Consider the following 27750-nt stretch of genomic DNA (forward strand, 5'->3'; position numbering starts at 1 on the left):
CTTTCCATGGTGTGAACTTCACTTACATTTGGATAGTTTTGTAATATCTGGAAATTATTGACTTTTCCAATTTGTACAAGTGTATTTCTTTAAACATAAGCCACCTCTTCTTGCCACTTTCCATGAGAAAGATATATTCAGTTTCAGAATATCTGATTATACTTAAACTACACTTATTTCTTGAGTAACAAAAATTTTGCCTGGAAAGAAAAATAAATTTAAAGCTGTTGCTTATAATTCATAAATCATGAAATTCCCTACTATCTTTATACCATAAACTTATAATTTCTACTGATCAAAATTCTCCTTGAGAAGAAATACCTAAATGAAATCAAGGAACTAATCATGCAGTGTAAGGAAAGACCAGAAGCCTGGTTCTTGGGTTTGAATCTTGGTAGCAACTGTGTGTTCTTGGGGGAGTTTTTGTAATTTCATTATACTTTAGTCGCTTCATGTATCAAGTGGAGATGATAATAGTAGCACTAATCTAAGATGAAGGTAGATGATTGACTATGTTAATAGATGTAAAGACTTTAAAATAATGTGTGGCACACAATATGTGCTAGCAATTTTACTTTTTATCATCAGGAATAAGGCTTTAGAATATTTGGCTCTGTGCTTATTGTCAGCACATTAATCTAGACAGCTGCAAGTCCAGTAACATGTTAATAATGACACTAACATGTTCTATGGATCACAGAATGTATTGCATGCATTTGACTGAAAGTTGTCATATTAGAAGATTTTTTGGTCCCAGTTCTCCTTGTCCATCAAATTGTGTATTTACTGAGTGAAATCTTATAAGGAACTGTGTTAAATTAAGTGACGGCAGGATAGCCAATAAGGAGGAATGAGGGGCAGTGAGGGGGAGCAGATATATCTAAATTTCATATCAAGTAAGCCAGAAACTTGTGATCATCCTTCCTTTTATCTGTTACAACACATTGATTTTGCCTTTGAAATTTATTTTAAAATGTCATTATTCAATCTTTTTTGAAGAACACATTATTTCTTATCAGGGACACAAGTAAATGTTTTCTGCATCTTTTACTTCTCCCTGAGTGCCAATCCATTAACCATACTGCTGACAGAGTAGTCTCTTTAGCATAGTAATCCAGTCATTTTGCCTCCTTACGGAAGTTATCCAGGAGCTTCATCTGCTTTCAAAATCAGTTTTAGAGCTTGTGTTATTTCATACAGAAACCTTCATGATTTGATCTCTATTTTTTCAGGCTTATCAACTGCCTTGTTCTGAAATATTCCTCTTGTTCTGTGCATGCCCCCCTCTTGGATGCTTTTCCTGTACCTCCTTGACTTGGTACATACCCTGGCAGCACTGGCAGTGACTCCCTCGGGCCACCCTCCTGGATGCGGTGCTTCTTGTTCTGCAAGGTTCATGTCTATATCTTTCACTCTCCAGGCCAGAACAAATTGGAACTTTGATATGTATTTTAAATCACTCTGCATATCAGTTCTTATTTGTTCTACTAGCTGTTATCTTGTGAATAGGAGAAATAATTTTTTAGGTGATCAGTAAGAGTTTTGAGGGCAAGGATTGAGTTCTAAGTATCCCTGAAATCTAACATGGTCCATTGCACTAGGCGGTGATCACTAAATGATAGTTGATAATCAGGGACTCATTCAATTTTACACTGACAATATTTGAGATCAATCCTGACCCCATAATGTTCAGGCCATTGACCCATTCCTGGGTCAGGTACCCAATATCTAGAAAGATCAATTTCCCTACAATCTTAATTAGCTAAGTTTCTATGTCTGAAAATGTTTTCCTCCAATTAGTCTTCCAACTCAGTGTTTTCGGAATTGAATTTCATTTTGGTTCTGCTACACAGTTCTCCTTTACTAATCTTCACAAACCTTTGTTTTCCCTTCTGGGTTTTATTTTTTTCTTCAGCCTTTACATTATAACCACGAATGAGTTCTCCTACTAAGTACCTTACAAGATTATCAAAGTGGCATTTAGAAGAACCTGCCTTCCCAGCTTTATTAGCATGAAATTTTGTTTTTAAAAGTCCTTTTTTAAGTGTATTAAAAATGTGCAATTGGATATATTGTAAAGCAGAGATGAACATACTAGAAAAATCAGTATTATCCCTACAACTACATAGTTTTTCATAGGAAAGGAGATGGAACTATTAGCTGTGATGCATTCCTCAGTATAATGATGTCCTGAAATTTTAAGTATTTTTCCAAAACTTTTTATGCATTGTAGTTACTTCTCTCTTCAATTGGGTATTTGGACAGTTGAATATTTATTTTGAATATTAAATAACAAAATAATTTTCTTCAGGAAGATGTGATAATATATTTCATATATATTATATTCTCTTACTCTCTGGAATTTGAAACTTGAAATGTTTGAGCTCAATTTCAAACTCCAAATCTGTGATATTTCAGTAGCTGCTAAATTTGCTAAATTGTGTTCATCCATCCCTAAAGCTATTAGTTCTAAGTTCTGCAAATAGAAAGATCAGTGAAACACAAAGACATAATCAATATATGATTGAGCTTCCTGGTGCATCTTTATTAAAAGAATAAGAATATATTTTAATTCTGAAACATATATTTGAAAATAAAAATTCATAAGTGCTGTTAAAATAGAGCATTAATTGATTCTAACATTTTAAGAAACTGATCATATTAACTTGGCCATGTCTGAAATGATAGTAAACACACTACACACATACACACACATGCACATGCGCACAACTGTATAAAACCTTGAATACAGTTAATAACAATAAAATTACCATCAAGGGACCCATCATTCGAATTAAGAGAAACAACATTATTCACAACTTAGAAGTTCCCTTATTCTGATATGAGTTCCTTTCCCTAATAATATATTCTCTCTCTCCAGCAAGGTTAAATTTTATCCTAACTTTCTATCATTTTGTCTTTATTTTAATAATTTTTAATTTATGCAGCTTTCCTGGAGTACGCATTGTTAGGTATTGCTTGCATGGCTTTAGACTGTATAAATTGAATCATACTGTAAATATTCTTCTGTAATTTACATCTTTATCCTCATTGCTCTGCATGGCCATATTTCATTAACTTTCAGCTCTAACTACTATTCAACCCTATCAATATACCACATTTTTCATTCCAGTCTTGATGATATTGAGATGTTCCCAGTTCTTACTTATACAGTTTTCTGTTGCACACCCAACAATGTATACATGCATAAATTTATCTAAATGAAAAACCCATAAGTGGCATAACCCACTTCACTAGGAATTGCCAAACTGTATGCCAAGCATATTTCTTAATTTTATCTTGTTGAGTATGAATGCTCTCCTTGTTGCACATACTTGTAAACATTTCAATTATAAATCTCTAAAATGTGTTTATTAATGATTATGAAGTTGTATCTCATAATTTTAAGTTTGATTTCCTTGCGTTCTAATATTTGATTAGTTATTCATTATTTTTCACTATTCTTAAGTGCTTGTTCTAAAGTTTTGATACTTGTATTATTTTAAAAATATCTGAATAGTGTATCTAGTTTACAGGAGTAAATCATATATTCTAGATATAAGTAAAGTGAGTGGCATCTAAAATATCTTCTTCCAATATTTTTTAATTCCCTTATGATGCAATTTGATGAAAATAATTCATAATTTTAATACTCATATCAATTCTACTTTAAAATTTAATAGTACTATTAATTCATTTGTCTAGCATATAATTAAATAAGAACACATCATTTGAAATACATGGTAATACTTGATTTGCTAGTGTATTTATAAGGCTATGGAATCAGTGTTGGTGATAACATACTGATAGCATTTTAATTTTATTTCTATATGCTAGGAGCAAACAGAAAGGGAAATTTTTTAAATTACTATTTACAATAGTATTAAAAACATGAAATACTTAGGAATTTTTTCAAAATGTATGCAGACATGTTTACTGAAAACTGCAAAATATTTCTGAGAGAAAGTAAGGACAACCTAAGCAGAGAGATTGACTCTGTCCTTTGACAGAGTAGCTAAATATAGCTAAGAAACCAATTCTCAACAATTTGCTCTCTAAATTTAACAAGATCCAGTCAAAATCCCAACAAAACTTTAAAGAAGTACAAACCTCACCCCCCTCCATCCCCTATTCCAGTTCATACAGAAATACAGCATTTAGATTAGCTGCAATTATTTTGGAAGAAAAAGAACACATTTGGAAGACATATATTATATGATTCCAAGGTTTATTCTGAAGATATTATTCATCACAACAGTGAGCTATTGGCTGAAGGATAGACACATTAATGACAATTAATAGAAAAAAGCTCAGAAATAGACAAATGTATATAATTTTCCCTTAAATGTGCAAGCTAATTCATCAGGGGAACTGTAATCTTTTTAACAAACTGTGGTGTAACTACTTATTCATCTTTTAAAAAATGTCAAACCTTACCTTAGTCTATATGTAAAATTAAATTGGAAACTATCATTGACCAGACATAAAAGCTAAAACTATAAAAGTACTAGGAAACTACTACTATAAACTACTAAAAGCTGAAATTAGAAAAAGGTAGGAAAAAAATCTCTAGGAGAATGTCTTTGTGAACTTGAGATGGTCAATGACTTTATAAATATGATGCAAAAGTAAGTATTATGAAATTTAAAAGTGAAGATGAATTGGGCTTTAACAAAATTAACATCTTAGAATGACTACATTAAGAATACAAAAGAAGCAGGCACATAATGGGAAAATATACCTAGAAGAGATATATCTGGCAAAAAACTTGCATCCACAATATGTAAGGACCCCAACCCCAATAATAAGAAAACAAAAAAATAAATGTGTAAAATATTTGATCATTCACTATACAAAAGAAAATATACAAATAAACAAGAACATGAAAAGTAATTTCATCATGTTCAGTTATCAGTGAAATGCAAATGACAAAACCAAAACAAAATATAAACACTGACAACAGAAGCCTTAACAGGAATGTGAAGCCATTAAAGCCATCTCACACATTACCTGTGGAAATGTAAAATGACATAACTCCTTTGGAAAACAGTATGGTAATTTCTTACAATATTAAAAAAAATACTTATCATAAGACTCAGCTGTTCCATTCCTTGGTATTTACCCAAGTGAAATACAAATATTTGACTTTAAAAGGACTTCTACATGAATAGTTCTAGCAACTTTACTCACAATAGTCAAAAGTCTGGACAAAATGCTCAGTATTTTTCCATGAAACACATTAATGTTCATGCACATAATGGAATACTACTGGGCTATGAGGAAGAATATGTAACTGACATCAACAACATAATGAAATTCAAAAACATGCTGAGTGAAAGACTCAGACCAAAAAAGTACATATTGTATTATTCCATTTATATAAAATTCTAGTAAAGGCCATTCTTACCAACAGTTGTCTAGGGCTAGATTTGAGGGAGAGTGTATGTACAAAATGGCACATATGACTTTTTGCGTGAAGGAAATATTCTTTATCATTTGTGGTGATATAAAAATGGTTGTATACATTTGCCAATACTAAGTAAACAATCAAAATGGGTACATTTTATTTTATGTAAATTACAAAAGTAATTTTTAAGTACAATATTCTGTGTCTGATGACTATTGTACATGGTCTCTTGTGTCTCTGTGTGTGTCTTTGTGTTTGCATAAGTGTGTACATGTGTGTGTGTTTGTATGTGCATGCATGTGTTTGTGTGTGCATATGTGTGTACACGTGAGCTCTTCTCTTTGCTTTAAGTTACTCATTTTCCTTTGAGCTTTTCCTGTGAGAATAGTTTGGGTTTAGAGATAATGATGAGTTATTTAGAAAAGGTTCTTTCTTGCACCTCTGGGCAGTATTTATTTGGAATAGCCTTAGACTAAATTTTTATCTTGAGACTTTCAGAATGCCTAGAGAGTGAGATTTTTGATTGTGAATCTGTGAGAATGTTTATTAGTTATTGGTTCATAGTGATGTATTTAAGATGTCTTGTAAATTCATGACTTAAAACAACAATTATTTTTCTCTTCTTTACAGTCAAAATTCTGGACCACTCAGCTCCAAGCTATAGGTCAGGTTCAAGTTCGTATCACGTTTTCTTTTAATTATACCCAGCCTGAAGGTGCATTGACTTGCGCTATGTAGTTATGATAGAAATAAAAAGCTTCACAGTTGTTACTCCTCTACTCATTGGTCATGGAAGGCCCCACGGCAATGCCAAAGTCAGTGGGAAGCCCAAAGTCCTCTGCCTGTAGAATGGGATAGGCAAATTAATGTTCAATGAACAGTAATATAATCTATTACAGAGATAATGGGTATCATGAGTGATGTTCAGGAATGTGATTTTCCATCTGTTCAGCATCAGGGTACAAGATACGCCATTTTCCTAAGGGTACACTGGGCATGGAGTGAGGAAGCAAAGTTTATGTCTGCGACTTAGCTTTTCAGTGAAGCTGTAGTTCTTTGAGATGCTAGTTTTATGATTAGTCTCTCATTAAAATCTTGACCTTGCCATGGAACAGTAAATAACCTTAAAATGAATGAAAGCTGCAGCTTATTTTCCTTATCTGGGTCACTACTGCTTTCATTTACTTTTTGATCTATGTTCTATTTGTTTGTTTGTTTGTTTGTTGTGCTGGATCATGGGTGCATGTGATATAATTTAAAAATATTTAATCAGCATTTTTAGCCTTTCTTAAAATTTAGCTTCTTTTCAATTGGCTGAAATAGATACACAAATTCTTTACTCTTAAAAAACTTTATATGCTACAAACCACATAAAATTTGAATATAGACCTTATATTATTTTACCCATTTCCTCTTCACTTTATCTCAGTGTTCTTCCCCCATAGCCCCATTGTTGCTCAGTTCTCATATGAGAATTTTGCTTTTTATCTGGTGGCTATATCAAATGAAAGTCAGTTCTTTGAATTTAGTTCCAAAGACATCTGTAGGTAATAGCAACTTATGCTACCTTTTTATTCCTGCCACAGGTCTCATTAAGTCATTCTGAGAGAATTTTTCTCTGCCAGGAATGTTAGGAAAGCATTTCTTATAGCTTTATAACCACTAAAATATATAATCACTGACACTAGGAGTAGATGGGGATAAACTATTCAATTTCAAATTTAACCAAAATACAGCAATTTATGAATTCGACTTTTTTATTATATTCTACATTAATGATAGTTCTCTGGCTTATTTCACTTAACATAATGCCCTCCAGGTTCAACCATGTTGTTGCAAACGATGGAACTTACTTCTTTCTCATGGCTGAATAATAGCCTTCATCCGTTCATCCATCAAATAACATATAGGTTGTTTCTATACCTTGGAAATGTAAATAATGCTGCAATGAACATGGAAGTACCTCTTCAAATAAAGTACCTCTTCAAATAAAGATTTTGTTTTCTATGGATAAATACCCAGAAGTAGGATTGCTGAATTATATGGTGCTTCCACTTTTAATTTCTGGAGGAACCTCCATACTATTTTCCATAGTGGCTGTACCAGTTTATATTCCCCAAAACAGCAAACAAGGGATCCCTTTCCTCCACATCCACATCCAGCATTTGTTATCTCTTGTCTTTTTGTAATAGCCTTCCTAACAGGTCTGAAGTGTTATCTCATGGTTTTGATTTGTATTCCTGATGATTAGTGATGTGAGGAAAATAAGGAGAGGTTGGTAAAAGGGTATGCATTTTGATAAGGTCTGAGTGTCTTATGTATCACTCATTTGATAACACTGTATTGTATGATTAAAATTTGCTCAGACAGTAGAACTTATATATTCACACCAAAGAAAAAATGTAAATATGGGAGATGATGGACATGTTAATTAACTCAATGTGAAGAATCCTTTCACAATTTGTAAATATATAAAATCATCACACTGTATACTTTAAGTATTTATAATTTTATCAATTATACCTCAGTAAAGCTGAAAAAATATAGAAAGCTGATTTGTGTAAGTAATTGCTGCTACACTCAGGAGTTACTAATCATTCTGCCCACTTTTAAGTTATATCATCAAATCAGATACTCCATTATGTCTTATTCAGTGGTCAGTTAATAAATCAAAGGGAGTGATATTCAAAGAGAAACATTTAAAGAGTGAGGAGAGTTGTCTGAAGCCTTTTATGGGTGATAGATTAAAGAACAACTCATTAGGAATATTTGAAGAAATGATCACTTCTCAAACATGTCACAATGAAATAAATGGATGGGTAGTCTACTTCTCTGAAAATATGAACTCTGAAATCCAATAGTTTGTTTAGTTATAGTCCCCTCCCACAAAAATTTCTTCCAGTTTCTCTGAATAGAATTGTACTTACTGAAATTCAGTAAAAAACAGTTCAATACACTCTTTTGAATCAGCTCCAGTTCTAAATAGTATTTTAAGAAATTAATTAATTGAGGTATGATTAACATACATAAAGCTTTCCATATTTCATGTATACAACCTGATAAACTTGGAAATAAATATATCATCAGCATGAAAACATCAGCACAATTTATGCCTTAAACATATCCACCACTTACAAAAGTTTCCTCCTTCCCTTGTTATTATTAGATAAGAACACAACATAACATCTACCTTTGCAGCAAAATTTTAAATATACAATACAATGTTATTAATTATTGTCACTGTATTGTACAGTAGATCTCTAGGACTTGTCTATCTTGCGTAATTGAAACTTTGCACTCTTTGACTAATACCTTCCCATGTCTACCTCTCCACACAGTCCATGGCAAATACCACTACACTCTATGCTTCTATGAGTTTGACTATTTTAGTTTCCTCATATAAGTGCTATCATGTAGCGTTTCTCCTTCTGTGTCTGGCTTACTTCATTAACCAGGTTTATCCATGCTGTCACAAATGGTAGGATTTCTTTCTTTTTTTTTTATGTCTGAATAACATTCCATTGTATCTATATACCACATTTTTTTATCAATTCATTCATTGATGGACATCAATCATGTATCAGTTATTATGAATAATGTTGCAATAAACATGGTAGTGCAAGTATCTCCTTGATGAATTTGGTTTGCTAATATTTGCTGAGGATTTTTACATCCATGTTCATATGGGCAATTGGTCTGTACTTTACTTTTACTGTGATGTCTTTGTCTGGCTTTAGTATCAGGCTGGTGCTGGCCTCATAAGATGAGCTTGGAAGTGTTACCTCCTCTTCTGTTTTGGAAGAGTTTAAGAAAAATTAATATTATTCTTCCATTGTTTGATAAAATTCATCTATGAAGCTATCTGGTCCTTAACTTTGTTGGTTTTTTTTTATTATCAGTTCAATCTCTTTGTTATTGTTCTGTTCATGTTTTCTAGTTATTTAGTCTTGGTAGTTTGCATGTTTTTAGTAATTTATCCATTTCTTACAGGCCATTGTGATTCCCACTTGTTCAATATCAAATGCAATGGTGTATTTTTTCCCTATATATATCTATAACAATAACAATATTATACACAGCAGTAACAGTAGTATAACTCCATATGCACATTCTAATGTGCATAAGTATGAGGGTGGGGGGTCTTCACACACAGACTAATACCAAGGAATTATCAAGCACCAGTGGGTGTTTGAGAACTCAACTCAATTCTGATGCTGTCTGTCCAGAGACAACACCAGATTCCCCAGGGTAAGGGCTCTGTCCTATTAGACTGCCCTCCATCCCCCATTTCAGATGCTGTTCACAAGCCCCAGACGTTCTCTGTGCTTCTGACCTACCGGTTACAGATTGAAGGTCCCCATGACTTCCCGCTTAGGTTTGATTAATTTGCTAGAGCAGCTCTGAGAACTCAGGGAAACACTTACACTTACAGGTTTAATAAAGGATACCATAAAGGATACAAGTTAACAGCCAGATGAAGAGAGAGAGAGGACAAGGTCCCAAATAAAGGAGCTTCTATCCTCATTAACCTTGGGGTCTGGCTTGGTGGCACATAGAGGTGCTCTGGATCCCTAAGCTTAGAAGCTCTCACAGACTGAGAAGCAAGATTCCACCAAGCAGAACAGAGCAGAGAGAGAGCAAAAAGTTTTTCTCTGGGGTATTTGTGAGGGCTTTATTGCATAGTCATTATTGACTAAATTATTTGCCATTGGCTGATTCAACCTACAGCCCCTGCCCTTGGGTGGGATCTGAAAGCCTCTCATTAACCTGACAAAACACCCATTTCACCTTTAAGACTCTGCAGGGTTTTCAGGAACTGTGGATGAAGAACAGATATACCTGGGAAATATGTATTTGTTCATATGAATGACTAAATATGTATTTCTTATAACTCATTATATCACAGTCATTCAATTTGTTGACAAATAATTTTTCATATTAGTCTTTATGATCTTTATATTTCTGTGTTACCATTTATAACATCTACTCTTTCATTTCTAATTTCATTTCATTGACTCTGAAAGCTCTCAAAGTTTCCCATCCCAGGTAGAATGAACAGTAGCCCTTTCATTCAGATACAGCCATACATGGTCTCTCGCTTCCTCACCAAACTCATTATCTTTTGTACATTTCCCATGTGTACTTCTGCACTCACTCTGAGCTCATTGTTCTTGGCACACAGTCACACTGAGTTCCCTGAGTAATGGCTTTGCTGTGTCAGTGCCATGAACAATCTCATTCCAGAGTCATGGTTCAGTCCCTTATTGTACTCAGCATCTGTTCAAATGTCCTTCCTTCAGAAGACAATGCTCTACCCAATGTGACTGTCATGCATCCACAATCTCTGCTCTTTCGCCCTGCTTTCCCTTGTGTTTCTTTATAGAATTTTTATACCTGCTATCTTCTTGTCTTATAGCAAATATATTTATTATATCAATTTATATAATGTATTTATTTATAGTTATGTACATAATTTATTTCACATTTTCCACTGAAATATAATTTCCAAGTTGTTAGGACTTGTGTTTTAATTGCTTCAATTTTTTTAAAACAATATTGAATAAATGACTGAAAAATTGCATACATTCATCTATGTTCTTTTGAACCTTCTTAGTGCAATTTCTTAAAACATAGAAAGATCAAATAATTCTGCTGCTTAAGGAACTTTGGCAATTATTTCCAAAAGTTGGGAATCGGAGTGGCATTGGTTTTCTACCACCTGTAATTAGCCAATCAAGCGTAACTCTACAATATGGCAACAAAACATCAATTTTAGTCACTCAGTATTCAGCATTTTTTATATCTTTTCTTAGCTCATGGAATTTTCCTTGTATACAACTGCCCCTTAAACTCTGCTTGTTGAATCCCTACACATCACTAAGTATCAACTCAAATTCCATTTCTCATGAGACTTTTCCTTATTCCCTAATCAAAACTGAGCTATGCTCTGTAGGATTCCCATTGCACTTTGCTTCTACCTCTATGATATAACATATCAGATGGTGGTATCTTCCTTATTCTGGTGTCTGTTAAAAACAGAGACCTAACAAGCTTCTTGAGAGAAGGATCTATGTTCTACTCATTTTATGTATCCTACAGTGTCTACAACATAGCATAATAAGCACAGGATAGCACTGAATGAAGGTTTACTAAATAGAATAAAATGAAACAGAAAGAAATGGAAAGGGATAAAACAGAACTGAATTCTCTAACAAATCAGACCTCCAAAGACCCTCACTTTTTATGAATCATTACCATATTTTTAATCTGACTTTTAATTTGACTTTCTAAATTGGTCTCTTTCTCTAACAAAATTGTAACTCCAAATAAATGGAACTTTTCCTCCTAGTCTATATTTTAATTAACACAGTACATAACACTTAACACTAAGTAGATATTTAATACAATTTTCATAGGAATATAATCATGTTGCAGAATTTTAGAGATGGAAATTAAAGAAAAAATTTTGTTCATGTTTCACATTTGACAGTGAAGGCTGCTAAGAACAGACAAAAGATGTTTCTTTCCCCATATTATGTAGTATCGGATGACAATCACCACCACAGCTAGAATTAATTTGAAGCTATTACTCATAAATTAAAATTTATAGTTTTCTTTGGATTTCTTTTTATCTAATAAACGTTATTTATTAGGTAATATTTATAATCTTTATTAATCATTAAATTTCCAAATTATGAAATTCAAATTGCAAGCTTAAAATTTTCTGAGAAATAAATTATGTTAAGAAAGGTAATCTGTGTGTATCTGTATACATTTTAATAAGTGGCAGTAAAATGAAAATCATAAACAAAGTTAAAAATTTTAAACCTTCAAAGTAGTAGACATTCTCCAACTGATCTCATTAATTGCAAGTATGCAGAGAATAACTGGAGCTCAGATTTTCTAGTGTCTAGATTGCCCAATATGCAGCTTTATGCTGTATGTATGATGAACAATTACATGTGAGTTTTGAAAAGTGAATTACAAGAATCTCTGGAAAAATTAAACAGGAAAACCTGTCATTGTCTTGAAATCAATGAAGTTCTCTCTCAAAATACAGTACTTAAATAGAGGCTTAAATGATGTGTGTGTGGACAGAGGATAGAATAAGTTTAGGCCCAGAAGTAAGTGCAACTGGGATGGAGTGGCTATGGGTGAGAATGAAAGGCAGCAGAGACCAGATCAGGAGGGGCTTTGTGGTCAGTTATAATTTGTGGTGAATTTAAAATTCACCTAAGATGATGAAAGCATTCATCAGAGAGTTCTTAAAGCATTCATCAGAGAGTTATATGGGAAGATCTATATTTTTTTGAAAGATAAATATGGTTTAAGATTGAGAGAATGAAGAATATGAAAAATAGATAAAAAGTTAGTTTCAGAATTTCAGAAGATAATAACCTAGAATAATGACAAAAAGGAGGGGAAACTATACACATTTGAAATACTGAAAAAAAAATAGTATAAAAGATTATATTTTAGAGATTGATTGGGAGTCTGAGGAAGAAAAAGAGTAAGACTTAACTCCCAGGATTCTGACTGGGCAGCTGTTTGCATTGTGATGAACACACACTGAAGGCATAGAAACAGAATATATGTGAAAAATGGAGTGGTGATGTGAGAATAGTGCATTCTGTTTGTGCATTAGGGAATGTTGAGTTTTCAGTTGCTATAAATTTTATGTATGTAGTAAGCATTTGTCAGTGTTGGATTGGAGATAAGAAAACAACCACTGCTACATATTTCAATTCTATTCTAAATTCATGAAACTAGAAATAATCAGAAGAGACTAACACTAAACCTTGAAGGACATCAATGAAGTTAAGAGCTAAAGAAGAGAGCCTTAAAGAACATTGAAATTGAGTGACCAAATACTGGAAGAATACCAGGAGAGTGTAGAACCATAGAAGCAAAGGGGAGTATGTTTTCAAGAGAGAGTGGTAAGTAGTATCAACTATTGTAAAAATTCATCAAGACAAAGCATGAGAATATTTTTAAATGCTTGGTTTTAAAATTGCATTTCAATTTTTCAAAAAATTGTTTCAGCAGAATGATTGGATCAAAATATAAATGGGAACTGGCTGAGGAGTAGACAGAAGCTAAGAAAATGGAAAACAAGCTACTACAGAGAATGTTTCGCTTTAAGTTTTCTTTGACGGGGGGAGACACATACAGTAGATAAGAGAGAGGTGGTGGGGTAATGTAAATTCAGGGATACAGGAACATTTTTGAGTTTGCATGGGAATAGCCTGTAGAATTCACATGGTAAATATTAAAGAAACTGTAAGAGGAAGCAATGAATGGAGTCATTGCTGAGTTTGTGGTAGATCTGACATAGATCCTGAGTAGAGGAAGTGAACTTGTACATACATTATACTTCATACATAGGTAGGTTTTCGGTTTTGTTCATGGGAAGATGAGAGTATTTGTTTCCAATAATTTCATCCCTTTTGAATGCAGAAGGCAAAGTTATCTTCTGATAGTGTTGAAGGAATTTTGGAATTGTGAGGTATACAGTGAATGGAGAAGTTTTAAATAGTTAATAAGAATTGGGGAGAGTTAATTTAGAGAAATACAGTAGGACTGATGAGCAGTATTGAGGGTCTATTGAAATTGGTCCTCATAGATTTAACCTAAATGACTTAGTGTTTGTCTCTAGCACCACTCATCTTGAGTGGGCCAACAGAGAAGGTAATAATTGAATTCATCCACTATTAGAGAAATTAATCTATTTGGAAGGGAACAGTAGTAACTTTATGGAGAAAAATAAAGGCGATACTGTCTAAAATAAAAGAATAAACAAGAGGAATTCATAAGTTGGAGGTAGAAAAATGTGGCTCTTGGGCATTATTAACTATAAGAAATTATAGTTTCTTATAGTTAACAAATTAACTATAAGAAATGATGTTACAGCCAGTGAATGTATGTTTTTAAAATAAAATATGAAATTTAAAATGATAGAATTTTATCATTTAAGAGGTGGATCTGTTAAGGGTAAGAATATCCATGTTGAGACAAAGGAGTAGAAGTGTAAAGAGAAATAGGAATGTTGTCATGGTGATGATTACTTTAAAGTGTTGTGAATTAGAGTCATTTACAAATACATTGATATTAAATTCACTCAAGATATTGGAAAGGTTTTGGGTACTGAGTAGTCTTTTGAGGCAAGTGTGGGTCATAATTTCCAATGCATAACTGGGATGCCAAAGAGGTAATATCTAGAAACAGAAAAGGTGTTGATTGTAGTATACAAAATAGCATCAACTTTAAAAAACGATGTGTGCCAATGATAGTGAGTGTCAGAAGCAAACGTCCAGAATGAGAAGGACAAATGACTCTAAGGCTGATGGGTTATGGAAAAAGTAAACAGACTTCACTTGAGATTCCTGCAAGATTAGAAATGACTTCTGAAACAAAAATACAGATATTAGAGAAGTACATGGCTCTAAGAGGTAAACGCTAAATATTTTACTGATGTTAGGGAATATATTAGTTATGGAACAAGAATTCTACAGGGAAAACAATAGAAAGATTTAAGAGTGAGAGGAAGAATAAATGTTGTCAGAATAGGTGAACACAAACCCAAGTTGAGATGTATGGGAGATGATATAGGAGGTGCTGGGACATTAAAGACCAAATCGCAAGATTCAGGCACAGTGAAATTGGAGACCCCAAGATTACTGAGATTTGCATATACCCTTATTGGTAAATAGTTGGGATAAGTATGCTAGGACTGTTAATGCTGGCTTCTAGGTGAGCTTGGAATAGAAATTTAATATAATAGAAAGGGTTGTTATAGATAGGCCCTTAGTGGTATGGTGGCTGAATATTCATCCCATATTTAGTGTATTGTTGAATAAAATAAATTACCAGAAGTGCATAAGTATATCTTCTCTGTCATTTAAAAAGTTTTATTGTTTAACAGTATGTTCTGTGATTAGACCTTAAAATTCCTGATCATTTGTTCCCTAATAACTGGATACTAGATACATTCATCTCATTCTGTGATTGATCTGATAGTCTGTCTCTTTCCAGGGAGCAACGACTTTTGGTGAACACTCTTAGCCAGAGAGCCATAATGAAATACCTGCTCTCTCAGCATGGTTACTAATAGGTAAATACATAATCTGAATACAACTATGTTGGATGCGTAAGCATAATTTTCAAGGATGTAACTGATAGTATAAGCTGGATAAATAAATAGCAGATATAATATTATAAAACCAAGGTTTTTACAGGGAGAAAGTGGTCTCCTAGGAGAAGGTCAGGAAGAACTTCAGAGAGTATATGACTTTAGCTTGTCATTGAAGGATTTTGGAAGCAGGTAGGGAGAGTCCCAAAAGAGATTTTTAAGAAAAGCATAAAATAAGCATTTTAAAATCAGATAAATATATAATCACAAACCAAATGTCCCTTTAAATACCAAATCTCCATCATTCTGCTTTACTTGTCATTATATCAAGGGTTTTAGCTTTGAACTTCCAACTCAACCCAATCTAATGTCTCTGTATTCACAGCACACCTTGGATAAGTTTATTTTACCCAGTTTTAATGTGCCTAAAAGGAAATATATGAGCAAGTGAGCAAAGAAAGAACAGGAAAAAAACAACGTTAATAATGATAGTGGAGCAATTTTGACATAGGATATTAGGTAGTGTCTAGGAGAGAAAATAAATTGTTGAAGTTTATATATAACATGTATTCCTAGCTTCTGGGAATATAAAATTTATTAACATTCAATTTGCCTCTGTTTTCTACAATACACTTTGTGTCAAAATGTTGCTTTTTAAATTTACAATAATTATTTTACCAAAGGGCAAGATCACCCACAGAATAAGATACATTCATTTACAAAGCTATATTTTACATGGGAGATTAGTAAGTAAAAATTTCTTTCAACAACCTTATGCATTAAATAGAAATAGTATATTCATAGTTGCTCTTATGTGCTCTTTAATGGAACAAATACAGACAAATTATCATCATAGAGATTCACTTCATTCAGGCTCAGTAATTTAAGAGAAATGGATTTAGTAGTTGTTAAAGAGCTGAGAGAATAATGGAAAAAAGTATTAAAAAGGTCAAAGAACAACAGTTTTAGGGAGAATATTATTGTAATGAAATACAGGAGAGGGTAAATGAATAGACACATTATATATTGAACAAAAAATTACCCATAGTTAAATGTCAGATAAGTGGACACTGATTTTCAAGACATGCACATCTTTGAGCGATGAACATTAATACAAAAATTGAAAGTCCTGTGTCAATTGAGATCATGTATTTTGGAAAGAAAAGAGAGGTTAGGTAAGTGCAGAATCACAGGGTAGAGAAAAGAGGTATGGCATAATCTAGGATATGTTAAACATAATAACCATGGCTAAACTGTTCATAAATGGCTTTGGAATATCTTTGACCTTGTAGAGAATCTTCCAGAAACTAATCTTTTTGTTTCATGTTCTATTTTTGTGCTTTCAGTGCAATGCACGTTTAAAGAAATAACTTATAAGCAAGAATTTGAGGGAAAAATAGCTATTTTGTTGAAAAAATAGCTATTTTTGATGAAACTAGCAGATAGCTATAATCTTGAATACAAATAAATTAAGACAGACTGATAACTGACATTTCATATTAAAGAAAAGCTAATCCTTTATATTCACAAAGGAGGTACCCACAAAACACAAGTCGTTTCCTCCACAAAATTTCAAGCTGATAGAAAACAATGCAGAATTACTTTCCTGCATAAGCTTTCACAATATTTGAGATAAAGAGTACAAAGCATTTCAAAGAAAGAAAAATGTAGATCATCTGCAAGTTTTGAAATAAGGTTGACATCAGACTTCTCAATAGCAGCAGAGGGTCAATGGAGCAATGGTTTCTAACAGTTTGAGGAAAAATAATTTTCAATCTGAATTTTATACACAGCCAAAATATAACACAGTTATGGTAGGACTATTAAGACATTTTCAAGTATTATATATCAAATAATTATCTACAATGCACTCAAACTCAGGAAGACATTGAAGGTTGTGTTTTACCAAAAGAGGGACTATATTTAAGGAGAAGAAAGCATGATATTGAGTAAGTAGAATATTTCACACAGGGAAAGAGCAATAGGAATTCACAGAATTCTAGGGTGGCAGCCAGCAAGGCAGCGATGACTTCTGGCTCTGCAGGACTGAGCACTCAACACAGTCTGCCTGAAAGAATTACCTTTGGAAAATTTTACTGAGGGACTGTTGGGCTGTTTCCACAGCCTAAATCACAAAGGCAAAGACAAGCTGACAAAAAATGAGTCTACTATTAATACTACAACAAAAGTTGTATGCAAGATGAATGCAATGGCTTGGCCAAAGTAACAACCAATTTATCATAGTTACGAAAATGGTATCGTGTACCGAAGAGGCAAATCTCATAATATAGAACCATTTCATTCCATTGTATTTATTTATTTATTCTATTTTAATTTATCTATAACAATTTCTTTGACTGTGCTTGTTGAGAGAATCCATCCTCTACCTTGAGAGAGAAAAGTTGGTCAATGCCGTGACTCTTCTGGTTGTGATTAAAAACAAAAGTAATTCCTTTAACTCTAAAACTTCCCTTTCATCTCAATTCTCTTGGTTTCTTGTATCCCACTTTGAGTTTTAGACCGCTCTAAGAAGTTCTGGCATACCAACTTCAGCATTTCTTCATTTTCTATCAGCTCAATATGAAATTTCACAGTGATATTATGACAGTTTCTCAATAAATATTTCCAACTTAACATCCTACTGTTAATATGAACACTGATTAATTAAGCAAAATTGTGATTATTGTATTACCAAATTAAAGAGAAACTTCCCTCACATCTGATTTTCTCTTTCATGTAAAAAAAATAGACATGCATGATGTGTCTATGTCAATTCTTCTACTTTTGCCATCTCTCTTGAAAATCATACTTGGATCCTATAAAATGGAAAAGGTGAAAGGAGAGAGAGCATGTGGGAGTCTACTGCAGTAAACTGTTCTCAGTATGACTGGCACCCCAAAATACATGCCAAATGAGGAAGTGAGGATGAATTAAGCATTGGATATATTCTTGACAGATTAGATGCTAGAACTGAGAAAAAGAATGCATCAAACACGACTCCAAAGATGTTGGCCTAAGCAACTTGAAGAATTAAGTTGCTATCCATGGCATAGAGAGACTGCAGGTAAAACAAATTTGTGAAAGAATACCTGGAATTCCCTTTTGGTTGAGTTTGAAATGCCTGTTCAACATCCAAATTTGAGGACACAGTTATTTAAGTGAGTTTGAGATTTCTGCTAGGCACTCAAATTGAGGAACTAGTTGGACATACAGAAATCAGAGAACATTCCGAGCTAAAGATACTAACCTGGGTGTGTTCAGCAAATGGCCAGTATTCAAAATCATGAGGCTGGATGATATCATCAAAGGAATGGGTAAAGTATTGCTTTAAAAGAGAAAGATTGAACAAGACTGTAAAAGGAATTCCAACAATCAGTTTTTAGAACCTGGAAAGTGAAGCAGAAATCTACTGGGCAGACTAAGAAGTGTTCAGTGATGTTGGGAGGAAAACAAGACACTGATATTTTACAAGCCAAGTGACAAAAGTGACAAAAAATATCAAAGAGAAGAGAGTGTTTAACTGTGTTCTGTATCTTAATATATCAAGTAAAATAACCTCTAAATGGAGATTTAAAGATAGGTTACAAAGAGAGGAAATGGAAATAGGACACATCAACAGACATGCCAAAGATAGTTTCTGCACAGAAGGGAAGGACCAAGTCAGTATATGGGAGGAGAAATGTGGTCAGTACAAGTGTCATTTTTATGGTTGATGGCTGATGTTTTTCATTTTTAAGATGGAAGAAATAACGGCTTATTTGGATAGTTACAGGAATAATTCAATAGAGAAAAATTACCGATGTAGGACAGAAAGGGAAGAGTTTCTAGAGAAAAGTCTTTGAACAAGTAAGAAGTGATAAATTAATACACAAGTGGAGGGATTCAATTTATATTGGAACAAGGAATGTTTTTTTTCCACAGAGCAGGCGGATAAAAGGAATATGTGAAAGCAATTGCTGATTGATTTCAATTTTCTAGTAAAGTAGGAAAGAAACTCATCTGGTGTTAGAATAATAGAGGACATATTCGAGGAAACTGGGGCAGGGATTATACCAGTATGTTTGCCTGGAAGTACTGAGAGCCCCACCAAGCCCTGCGTGATCTAGTCCATAATAATATGGTCCAATCTCTATTATTATGCTCTACCACTTGCATTTTTGAAATCTTGATCGGACTTTCTTAGTCTCTTAATAAACTTTACAAAATACAAAGTGCATTCCTGCCTTAATTATTTCATTTTTGTTCCTTTGCCTGGAGTTCTTTTCCTTGATATACACATAGACCCTTCCTCATCTCATCAGATCTCTGTTCAAATGTAAGTTATGGAGGAGGCATTCCTTCCTTAACCAACTACCTCATTTCTCTTATTCATTTATTTCAGGTATATTTCTCTTGTTTGCACATATCTTACTTGACATATTAATTTGTTTATTGCCTGCCTTTTCCTGAGGTAATTGTATCTCCATGATATTATTCCCAGGTCCTAGAGAAATGACTAACATATAGTAGGTGACCAATAATAACTCCTTTAAATAAATGAATGAATAAATGAATGAATGAATGATTACTGGAGAAAGAGGAGAGAGGATGTAGCAGAGCTAAATTACCATTTATCATAATGGGAAGTGCATAATAGATAATATCTGTCACTATTCAGGATGCATAGGATGAACACAGTATTTAAATAATTAGAGCTAAGTTACAATAGAATGGAGAAAATTATCAAAAGTGTGGACCTTTTGGGAGGGTGTTGGCAAGAGATGGAGGATACAAAGTACTTCTTATTTTTGTTATACCCATTTAGCATTTAACATGATTGATTTTTTCAAACTCATCATTAGAACTGATTTTTTTAACTTAATAACATTGATGAACACTAGCAGCAGCTTATTATACAAGGCCAGTTGGAGTGTAATAATGTCTTATTACTGTCTTTTCTGCCATCTAAAACTATGTGGTTAGGTTTCTCTGCTGCCACCACATGCAATAATCTAAAGAAGCTGTATCTTGAAGGCCTCAAAGTTCAATAGAATTGATGGCAGATGCCTTCCAAGTTATGGAAGTTCTATGTTCTTTTTTTCTCATATGGCACTCCCTGAAGTAATAATCTGCAATTACAGTGAGAAGAATATCCATTTTAGTCCATTTCAAAAACTGATTTTAAAGCATTCATGGCACTTTTAAATATGACTAAGTCCTAATCCACTCTTCTCTAGACATGAGATGTGATGGCAGAATATCTGAACATCAAAAGGCTGTCCTAAAATGTATGTTTTCCAGTTGTGTAATGTTATGTAAGTTAATTTGCTTCTCCCTGCCTTAGTTTCTTCATTGTTAAATGGGGATTCCTATGCTTTAGGACTATGTGAGTGATGAAATTAGTAAATATACAATGTATAGAATAGTTTCCAATACACGGCAAATAAATGATAACATTATAACTATTAACAGTATTATAGATGTTACTTCGTGGGGCCTTCAAATGGTTGCATGAGCTTGCATTTTCCTTTTTATATGTAAATAGTAAGACAGTGATGGAAGTAGACGCAGCAACATTATATATAGACAGCACAGAAATTAAAGTTTAAGCAACCGCTCCTTTTAGTGCCAGGTAATCTTAACCATTCACATTTGGTGAAATTTTAGGAGTTCACTATATAACACCAAAGAGTATCTGTGAATTTTGGTGAAAATAAAGTGTGCATATTAACATTCTCTGTAAGCTGAGTTTGAAGTGCTAGGTTTGAAATGGTAAGTTGAAAATGTTAAGACGTGATTTGCTTTAATAGTTTTAGGTGGCTATGTGTCACTCCCAGAACAATTACTACTCACCCTCCAGTGCCCAACTGTGTGCTGCACAGTTCTAAAGTGGGTGGATTCTTTGTTTCATTTTCATGAAGTCGTTCTATGTGCATCTGTGAATGTGAGCATGTCTCTGAATGTGTTTGTGTGTGTGAACCCAAACCCATGTGTTTGGGCCAGGTAGAAGCAGATATACAGAAGAATTTTTGCTTTTCAAATCAATTGAAAATCCATGCTTTTTAAATGGATTATTAACCATTCATCAGAAAATTTTTCTGCAGGTAAAATAGTTCTAAGGTAAGTACTTGGCCTCAGGTGTCTCACTGCCTGTATATGGGCAATAAATGTCAGAGATAGAAGGGGTCTGTAGAACTTTCAGCTCAACCTAGAATATTCTCCAAGTTACACAGAAGAGAGTGATCTTTGAAGATGGGACAGAACATACCCAGAGCCAGATTCCTGGACCCCTGTTGAACTTCAACTGCCTCACATAACTTCAAACATACAAAAAGGACTAATATAACTCTCTATATATAACTCAAATGTAACTCATTGTTCACTGATCGATCAGATGTTATCTCCACTATTTTATTGTGATATTTTTCTGTCCTGTTTGAATGGCAGTGTTCTTAAATAAACATATATTTTGAAAAAGAAGCTATTTTTTAACCTACTCCTTCATAAAGAAGTAGAGAAAATGACATTATTTATAGGAAGATAAAGGAAGTGGACATTTTATGAAGGCATATGTTTTAAATTAGATGAAGGCATAAATCTGTTGCTGAAATCACCTGCAAATATACAGACAATACTACAGCATAAGACAATACAACACAAATCAGGTAGAAAATTATTCGCCTATAAATCTTAATCTTCTATGATTTTATTTTCTTGCATCTGTTTGCTCTGTGACACTACTGAATTTTAGGTGCTGGGTCTATTACTTGGAAATAGGCTTACCCTAATAAAACCGACATTTCTAAAGGGCTGTCTTCATACAATCATGCTTCTACTTCTAAGATCCCTAATTCAATACCATTGACTCAGCCTCAATTCTTTGCTGGGAACAGTCCCAGGAACAAAGGGGGAAATAAAAGTAAAGGGAGAGGAGAGATGAGAACAGGGAAAAACTCTAAAGGCACTTTTTTCTTCATAATTCAAAAAGTTATAACGTTTTCTTATGTTGAAACTAAATTTCTCCATTTTCATACTACTTTAGGTCTTCTATCAATAACTGGCAAAAGCAGGCAGGCTTAAATGAATTTTGAGTAAGTTTACTCCTTTAACAAAAACTTGATAACTTTTTTTTCAATTTCAGATTATGTCTCAAATAATGGACTGATTATAAGTTATATGTACCCAGTTTTCACAGAAGTAGTGAAAAGTCACCTGGTTTTTAAGTTAACATTTCCAGTCTAAGCTTACAATGTGAAATAATGATTAATCTGAAAGCAGAATGAAATATCTTTTCACATCTTATGAAATTCACAATAGCCAAAGTATTGTATTCCACTCAGTTATGCCATTTCAATACTTCCTGTGGAAGGCAGAATTTCAATCAAGCTTAATAGAGTTTCTTCATCTTCATGAAACACTTCATCCTTGTAAAAGGCTGTCTGCATGTCATGGTATATCAAGCTTTTAGGCATCCTGTACATTATATTTTAAGTATTCCAGCCAATTGTGTTATTAGGATAATTCTATACATTAAATTTGACACCAGCTCTTTGTTTTTTCTTATTAATTATAGATGTCACAAACTAACTTTTACTGTCATTCTTAAATGAGGAATATGAACTAATTACTTAAAAAATGTAAATCATAAGCAAAATATGATATATCTGACTCTGTAAAGAAATATTTCAAAAACTAGTCTATATAAGGTTGGTAGTGACAAACACAAGATTTTATTTCAAATAAAGTTGGATGTCACTGGATGAAGCATGGTTTCTTCAGTATAGGATTTATCTCTGACTTTAAACCTTCAAAACACATACACATACTCAGTGATATATGACACGCTGCACCCTAAACGTATGTGACTATAGAACCCACACTCATTAGAGTACCCAAACTGGAGATTTTAAAATGTTGTTGGTGTTAAGGTTTGTTTGCCTGTCTATTGGTTTGTGTTGTTTAAGAGGGACAGAAAGTTTTTTTTTTAATGGCTAGTATTTTTTCCAAATAATAAGAAACAAAAAATATGTGGAACAGTCATCACAGCTCTGGCATTGATATTATTTTGTGAGCACTCTGGACTCTAAATATACTTTCATGGTGTCAAATAAAGTGATTGCAAAAAGGCATATTGTTTTATTGTTATGCTATGAAGCCAAAAAAAACAGATGTTGGAAAAATTGGAAGATTTTTGAGATGAAAGGAAACAACATGCTGATGTGTGGGCCTGACTCATACAGACTTGGTTTGATGTATTATCATATTGGACCTCTTCAAGAGTTGCAGTAAGACAAGTAAGTAATTTTGAGTTGTATTTTGTTGCTTTGCTTCATTTTGTTTTATTTTTATTTCAATAATAATAGTTGACCCTGTTCAATAATCTCTGGACTGGTGCAAATATTTCCCTATGTTCTGTGGATCTATAGTATGTATGGCCTAACTGGGAAAGCTGAAGTAAGTGTAACTACTTAATAAAGAGAAAATTCAATGTAAGGAACTAATTATATAGTTGATTTAAGAGCTAAGGACACAGCAGAGGTTGGCAAGGCAATCAGATTAACAGAAGAGGAATCCCTTCACCCCTAGAGAGAACTGACAAAAGGATGAGGTTTATTGCTGGTGCCCAGGAGCACAGTTTTCCTCACTCTATCTGCATACACAACGTATGGGTCACCAGAAAGCTAACTGATCTAGATCCCTTCAAAGGCAGTAAGGTTGTGAGAGAAGACCGAGACTTCCCTTTTATGCTTCACATTAGTATAAAATGTCTTGAAGCCAGCTGACGTGGGAGATGGGGAAATGCAGTGGGCTGGAGTTAGATCTTCTGGTATACAAATAAGAAATAGCTCTGAGGCCATACAAGCACATGGACAGCACAAATTATCAGCATTGAACTGATGGACTGTGTAAAGCAGACAGCCGTCTTCAATGCGGATGGGCATTATCTAATCCACTGAGGAGGTGAATAAAATAAAAAGGCAGAAGAAGGTGGAATTTGCTCTCTGCCCTGCTGCTGAGCAGGGACATCCATCTCTTCCTGCCTCAGTGCTCCTGGTTCCAAGCCTTCAGACTCTGAGTGGAATCTGCACCATTTGCTCTTTGGATCTCAGGCTTTTAATGTGCACCAACAGTTTTCCTTTGGAAGGCAGATCAGGGACGTCTTGGCTTTCGTGGTCATGTGACCCAGTTCCTCATAGTAAGTCTCATATATCTGTATCTGTCATCTATATCTATCTGTGTTTGACTTTCATATAACGATTCCATGACCTCCCCCAACTCCATAAACATGAGGCTACTATGAGTAATACAAATAAAGATATTTTCATCTTCTCTTCAATTACAGGGACCAAAAAAATCCATCAATCTTCATATCTAAGTCTAGGCATTATACAGACCTCTCTATTGGGTATAGAAGTGGCTCCTTGTGGTATGGTGACATATACTTTACCTGAAATTTTTACATAAGATAATCTCACGAAAATAGTAATGGAAGGGGAAGAGGTAAATAAATAAGTACATGATGAATATAAATACATGAAAGGATACATAAGTAAATACTATAAGAGGTGTCCCAGAATAGCTAATGGACTCCATATAGCCTTACCTATCTGCTTTCTGTGCTATTAACAATTTATGTCGCATAAGAATGTATAGAATCTCCCAGAGAACTTCCTACAAATGCCGATACAAGGCCCTCCCACATTTCTCCTATGCAAATACACACATACAAATTAAGATTTGGGAGGGGGCTAGGAATCATAATTCGATTCAGATGATTCAAGAATTTTACACTAGAAACACTCCTACTGCAAGCTCTGGTTTTTAGTTAAGTAAGTTCTTTTGTCTCCCAAAAATATTAGAAACCATCATGCCCTGACTTTTCTCTTTGAAGGCCATCTGCTCCTTGTTCTCTCTTTACTTTCTACCTTTATGATGCAAGTTGTCTTATTTGGAAACAGACTTGAATTGCATATTCATAGGCAGGTAGTTTCTGGGGCAGTTCTTGGGTTCTGTTCCTTTGGAATGGAGGAAAAGAAAGAAGGACTCGGCAAAGCAGAAGGTGGGTTGTGATGTAGACTCCACAAAGGCTTTAGCCAGTGTTTGAAATGCACTGAAGCTCAGTTGTTTACTGGAGGTAGCCCCGCATTATAGTGAGGGAGTGGGGCCCGACACATACATACACTTGTCATTAGATGTTGGCTGCCTCTGCAAACTGTATCTGACCATGGGCCAGGCAAAACTTTCAGAGTAGGGTAATTTCCAGAGATGACTGACAGTTCGAAGTTGTCAGCTGCCAGCATCCCCACCAGGTGAATGGTAGGTCTTTCAGTCCTGATGCAGATCCAGGATGTGCATGAAAGCAACAAATCCATCTTATCTGTGTTCAAATTCTATTCTTTCTTCATATCTTTTCCTTTCTAACAACTCTAGTTCTTTATAGCCACTTCTAGCTTTATGCATAATTTATGGCCTACATATACTCATTTGAGACTCATCAGTGATTTAAACATACATATAGATATGTCAGTTCTCCACAACTAAACCTCCTGTCTCATAGAAGAATAGCAACATATAATTATTTGAATATGCATACAGTTAACACTAAATTAATTTTATTTGAGATTTTTGTATTCATTTTATACATGTGAAGAATAAAAATAAAGAAGTTAAATCTAGTAATCAGATAGCTTTTTGGTTTATTAAACAATAAATATTGCTTTAAGGTGTGTATATGATGAAACAAGTTATTATGATATTGGTAATTGTTGAAGTTTTGTGATGAGCATATGGGGTCATTACACTATTTTTCTATTTTGTGTATGTTTCAAAATAATTTTAACAGTTTTAAATTTCATATCAGAAAAAAACACATGCAAAATAATAAAGTTGATGCATTAAGGTTCTCCAGAAAGACACACATGCACACACATACATTTATTATGAGCTCATATAATTACAGAGGCCGAGTAGTCCTACCACCTGTGATCTGCAAGCTAAAGACCCAGGAACTGTAATTCAGTCTGATTCCAAAGCCCTGAGAATCACCGGAGCTGGTAGTTTAAATCCTAATCCAAGGTCAGAAGATGAGTGAGGCAGGGAGGCAGAAAAGAAGGGGCAAATTCCTCCTTCGTTTGCCTTTTGTTCTGTTCACATCTTCAGTGGGATTGATGATGCCCCCTCATAGGGGAGAGGGCAATCTACTGAGTCCTCTGATTCAAGTGCTACTTTCACCCAGAAGCATTCTCACAGACACACCCAGCTAATGTTAATCTAGGTGCCTTATGGCCAGGCAAGTTAACATATAAAATTAACCATCACAGATGACTATTTTTCATTGTCATAATACAAGAAAAAGATGATAGCAAATGGCAATTCAATTCATATTGAATTATGTTTTCAATACATGAATGAGAAAAAAACAAATTCTGAGAAAGTAAAACACTGTAGTGTTCATATCCAATTTTTAATGAACAATAAAAAAATCCTAAAGTGGATTTATGAACAAATAACCATATTATACACCATGAAAATATTAAAAGCTCATATTTCATAGCTAAAAACAATAATATCCTGTCAAATAAAATTATTGGAATCCCTTCCAACCCCATATTTGAAAATATGCACATGCATTTATACTCACATACCTAAATTTAAATTAGGTCATTCCTTTTAGCCTTTTATTTTAATGTATTCAACTGTGGTTATTATACACTAACTATTAAATTTGCAAGTAAAATTCCTAAAGTTTTCTATTTTACTTTCCACTTAAAGGTCTGTACCCACAGAAACACATTACACTAGGGTGACTGTTATAGGAACACTGAATATGGAATAGTTACTATAAATACAGACATTGCAACATCAAATTGTTTATTACCTGTCACCTGATTTTAATCTGACCTTATTCTTATGCAACTCACCTGTCTGGATATGGCTTTTCTAGTTCCTATAGATTTAACTAGAAATCTATAGATTTAAATAATCTGTTACTAGCTTTCATGTTGATAAAAGCTTATTATAGGTTGCCTAATACACAAGGCTGGACTAGAAGGTTAATGACAGATTTGCTCTGCAAAATGTCACACAAATTGATGGCGTAAGACTAGACATGGTCTAATGGTAATTCATTTATGAATGTAAAAGTTCTCTAATCAATTCTAATCTAAAAATATCTGAAAATGACATTTTGTCCTTAAAACTTATGAACTATGTTGCTGAGTGAAAAAATCAGCAT

The sequence above is a fragment of the Manis javanica genome, chromosome 3 (assembly GCF_040802235.1).
Source record: "Manis javanica isolate MJ-LG chromosome 3, MJ_LKY, whole genome shotgun sequence".
Lineage (NCBI taxonomy): Eukaryota > Metazoa > Chordata > Mammalia > Pholidota > Manidae > Manis > Manis javanica.